We start from the raw sequence: 5,389 nt of genomic DNA on the forward strand, positions 1-5,389 counted from the left end.
TTTCTAAAGAAAAAAGCAATTCTTCAAAGACAAGTGAGCAATCATGAAAGAAGTTTGCATATACTGATGAATGAATTTTAGCTTTTGTCGCTAACCACCCATGTTCTTCTAATGAATCAGTAAAAAATAAAAGAAGCCGGTGAACAGATAAAGGTGAGATTACAAAACAATGCAAAGTCAGTAGCAGGACAGAGGACAGTCTTGCCAAGACCATATTTAACCATGAATTGTTAATAATGTAATTCTCTTAACCAAAGGCTAATCTGCAATTTTGGGTTTTTTTGGGTATGTTTTTTTTTTTTTTATTAGCTAAGGTGAGATTCTTTCTGGACTATTAACTTTTTTTAGTATTTAGATCACAACTACTAAAGACTTAGCTATATTTTGACAGGTACTGACAAAGAGTGCCATGGAATTGTGACTCAATTGTCACCTTCGTCGTTTTCAAGCTGAAAAACTCAGGATGAGTGCTAGGTACTAATTAGAACTGTTATATTAGGAAAGCAAATACAATGGTGTCTAACATTAAACAAAGCAGAGTTCTCATCACAAATGGTTTCTTTTGTGTGTGGGTTAGTCTAAAAACCCATTTTGCATGCTAATGAGACACAAACAATAATTGCCAGAGTAACTAGTTTCATGCAATTACAAAAACCACATAAAAAGCTCTATTGTTTGTTGTCTTATGATTTCTTAATGCTAATTTTGCACTTGATAATTTGGGGATTTCATTTGTACCACAATGTGCAATTTGGGGTTTGTGTGTTTGAAGGTGAAGACTTCTAATGGGAACTAAATTGTAAAAGGGAATAAGTCCAAGTGTGCAAATGTAAAAGAAGCAGGGAAGAGATTGGACAACCAGAAAAGAGAGAGAGAAAAAAAACAGTGGAGAAAAGGGGACACTTCCTCTATGAGAAAAAGGTAAACCAGAGCTGAGCAGAGGGAGTCTGTAGGAGCTGGGAGATGCACAGACCAGCTAATGAATATCACTAAGATGACACATCCTGTGGCTTGGAATGCATGACAAACTAGGGAGTCACACAAAGATCTGAAGGAGCACGGAAAATTAGAGAGTAAAAAGTCAGATGGTTAAGTAGTTAAAAATAAAAAGTTTGGGGCCCTGCTCTTCCTTTGAAGGATCTCTCATTACAGCTCATATAAACCATTTATAATCCTGTGAAAGTAAGATTGAACCCCTTCTATTTCAGTGTAGACACAGACTGCTCTGGCTGAAATTTCGCCTGCATTTCTGTGATTTGTGCTTTCACCTTAGAGTGACTTGTCTGCAAAATTAAGTGGAGAAAAACATACCATATGGCATTTTTTTCCTCTGATTCACACCAGCTTTAGTTTGTTATTTTCTAATTGAATAAAATATCATATTGTTGACCTGTGATTTTGAATTAGCTTGGAGAAAATATGCATTGCTTGGAATCTTTACCCTTCTCTGAACCTAAAGGAAACATACCACTGGAAGTAGAAATACTATTTTCAGGTCAGGATTGAATAAATTTTTCTCTAAAGTACATTCCATACATTGTTATCAGGGCATATTAAATTTCATGCTTTGTTTTTCTTAAGAAAATATGATTTTTATATCAGATACTCTGAAATTGTATATACAGCAAGGTCTAATATACAGAGTACAAGACTTGAGTGATGGTTAGAATTCATTTTCCTTTTGTGACAGTCCCTCTCCTTCCATTCACCATGATGTTAAGTATTTCTGCAGAGATATCTCTTTTTTTTTCTCTGTGTGTTATGCTACCAGTTTTGGTACAGGAAATAAATTTGAAATCAATACATGTTGGTATTGTTAGATATTGTAATGTGTTGTGAGATTTTTTTTAAATTACATTAATCTTACTGTAACTAGCTGAGCCCAGCACTTTCACCCTTTCATCCTGTATACTCTTTCTTTTTCCGTCACCAGCCTTCTGAATGTATTTTCCATAATAATATATCTCTCTACAATTGTTGATCTCTTCAGCATATTCCTTCCCAACACACACACATATTTTTCCCCTTCAGATTTTGTTTATGGTTTTTACTTGGAAAAATCATGATGTCTCCAGGAAAAGGCTTTTTACATTTTCTTGCCAGTCTGCAGCATTTCAGAAATATTACCAATTGCTACGTGAATAATTGATTCATGGCTGTCACAGCATGGAGGTGACATTGTACCTTCTTACTCTTCTTCCCCACCCCCTGGAGCTCGTTTAACCTTTTCTTCTTTTCTTATTCTTTGTTGACAAAAGAACCATTTAAATTTGGTCAGCACTGGGCTCTACCCGTGCAAAGTAACTGGCAAACAAAGACACAAGAAACCCTATTAGGAAACTTTAGGTAGCATAGATATTGTTGATTAGTTAATTTATTTTAAGCACTGTAATAATTGAGAAATATATAATCAACATTGTATTTAACTGGCACAGTACACTTGCCATACAAACACTATTTAATTCTCTAGGCAATTAAGTGCGTTTATATGAAAACACATTACAAGGAAAAACAAAAGTTTATGCAATAACTATGCACAAAAAAAACACATCTTGTTTGAAAGACATACAATATAATACTCAAAGTCTAATTGGTCAACTAACACTGGAGTATTAAATACTAATTATGATTTGCCTTTGCTCTGTTGTTTTATGATGACACTGAAATATGTTTTTTCCTTTTCCTCTTTTTGTTTTTTTTTTTACTACCTTATTCAGGGCACACATGCATCTAGATAATAGCTTTATTCAGCCAAAATACAGGGAAATTGAGTATAATACTTCATGTTTCTGTGGATAGCATATGTAGATAAGAATTAGACTACTTGATGGCAAGTCTAGGAAAAATGCTGCTTGAGATGAGGGTAATATTTTGGAAAACTCAAGGACATTGGGTATAATGTCTTGCTAAATTGGACATTTATATGCAATCATGATCAATCTTAATAAATGTAGGAGATACAAGGAGCCTCAGATTTTTTAAAAAGAAGCCCTAAGACAAATTAAAACAGATTTAATGCATTCTTTCTATTAGGTAGTTGAATAGGTCCTTATAAATAAAAAGAGTTAATGCTAAAGCATTCTCAGGAAGCTATTCATGTGAATAATCAAGAAAGGGTGGATCTTAAACAGGCAGAGGGAGAAATTGAAGGAGATACTAGGAATAAATGATGTGAGATCAAATAAAGTGTTAAGTGAAAGTTAACACATAAGTTTCTGGGGTACAACAGTTAGGAGAGAGCAATTCACCATGACTCAGTTTCCCCAGTCAGGTAGGCTGGAGGAAATCCAGAGATGCATATTATGACACGACATGCCAGATACTCAAGCCTCACTCTTGCATTTGGAAGTGCAGGAGAAGCTGCAGTCAACATGCCTGGCAGGAAGACAGCGCTGCACAAAGTCTGTGCAGGCTGCCCCTGGGAAAATGAGGTCTGATCTGGGGCTGTCTCACTTAGATTAACATGTGTTGAGAGTATCTGTTTGAGATTAACTGTTTTTCACCAGCTCCTACTAGACCACGGAGCTGACAGCAGGAGTACCTACCTCCCCTTGGCAGCCTGGGGAGTGAGAGCAATGGGATCACTCATCTCAAAGACTAACAGCAAAAAGTCTTCATCTATGCCAGCCACTAGCATGAAAGCAGGTGAAGAGAGACCAAAGGCTCCTCTTCCAGCTTCCATACTTGGCAAGGCCACAGCCTTCCTGGCTTTTATGTTTTTCGGAGGATTTGAAACCTTTGTTTGTGCGTTGTGAGAACCGGGTAGCCAGGGAACTTCTACATGCATGATGAATGCCAAGTCCAAGTGCATATATAATCCCCAAGTAAAGAGAAATTGATTTGGAGGAAATTATGAACTCCATTCCCAGACATACAACACAAGATGGGTGTCACCTGGCAGTGCACAACCTGATACTCAGCTGAGTATCACAATGCAGCCCAAGGAGATATAGTTTTATTGCTTTAAATCTGAACACTCTCAGTAAAAACAGTATGTAGTGTGGGGAATGGCATTCAAGGAACACAGTTTCGTTGTCTACATTGAAGCTATACAAATTACTCCAGCAATCCTGTTAACTAGTTTAAAATTCCACATGTGTCTAAAAGATATGTCAGGGATGTATGCACACATACAGGAATCATTTCAGACCCACTGATGATACTTACACCCCTCTTCACTCCATTGTTACATATCATTTCCATTACCTACCACATACTTTGTCACTTGACTTTCCCTTTTGCAGAAACAAAATCTAATTTCCAAGGCTGCAGACAACAGAAGTTCATCATGCTCTCTTATATTTCAATCTTTTCCTCTTTTTTTTTTTTTTTTTCACTTTGTTTTGCCCAAGGTAATTATCTTAGGTCAAGAAAGGCAAGAAGACTCTTCAAAAATAGCTTTGGCCAGGAGATGCTATAAAACCTCTGCACACTTTCCTTTCCTTTCTTCTTCAATAAATGAGAATATCACTTCCTTCTGTGTCCAGCCATAACCAACCTAAGGGTCTTCCACCATAATTTTAACTTCCTAGCTGGCCTTCCCAACCAGCATCTCAATACATCGTATGTCCAGGATGACTCACACTACTGTTTTATTTACGATGCAATCAAGGACTGTAGGAAAGTGAGCAGTAACTGCTTTCCCAATGCATAAAACATCTCTCTTTCCTTCAGCCCTATATTATATAAATTTGAAAGACTCCATTTTTTCCTCTTCCTATTTCTTGTCCTCTCAGAAAAAGCAGCAGAGGCTAGACAGAAAGTGCAGAATGTAAGTCTCTAATTCATCTACATTTAAAGTACTTTTTGCAAGGTCTATTAGCAGAAAATGTACTTGTAGCCTTTAAACAAAATGGTTCACTCCAAATCTTCCTTATTTGGTAGGTCTGGCAAAAAAGACTACTTCCTATAGCAGAGGAAACATTCATCCACCTGCAGCCTTCAATAAGGTAAAAAGTGAGAAATATAACATTATTTCATCAGTATCGCTGACTCAGAGTGATACCAGAAACTTTATCTTTCACAGGAGAAGAATGGCTTCAGCAGCTATGAAAGCTCTGATGAAAAGTTTTCAAAAAGTACCCAAAACAGGATGCAGATCTTGCCAGTATTGTTAATAAATATTTTCTTATGGGAGATACCAGGAAGCGAGAAATACTTTTCAATCTTTCATGAAATGTAGGTTCCAGGCCTAAGATGCTTACATTTTGAGAACAAAGATTTACCAATAGGAAGAGAAAAGAAACAATCGGCTACAGTTTACACATAGCTCACAAAGACCAGCTTAGCAAAAAAAGAGGGAAGAAAATAGAAATAAGAGAATGCTTGTTCATTTTTTGGAATTATTTTCAACTGCTGTCACAAATTTTGTAGACTGAAGTACTAGGAA

At 36.4% G+C, this 5,389-nt stretch overlaps 1 long non-coding RNA gene across 1 annotated transcript; it reads left to right on the top strand.

Moving 5' to 3' along the window:
• The first annotated feature begins 3,358 nt into the window (after positions 1-3,358).
• Positions 3,359-5,106, top strand: LOC135289580 (uncharacterized). Its single transcript, XR_010352333.1, has 3 exons — positions 3,359-3,431; positions 4,885-4,949; positions 5,027-5,106. It is a non-coding gene; the product is annotated as an uncharacterized LOC135289580 (long non-coding RNA).
• The last annotated feature ends 283 nt before the right edge of the window (positions 5,107-5,389 follow it).

Source organism: Passer domesticus, chromosome 1 (genome assembly GCF_036417665.1).
Source record: "Passer domesticus isolate bPasDom1 chromosome 1, bPasDom1.hap1, whole genome shotgun sequence".
NCBI lineage: Eukaryota > Metazoa > Chordata > Aves > Passeriformes > Passeridae > Passer > Passer domesticus.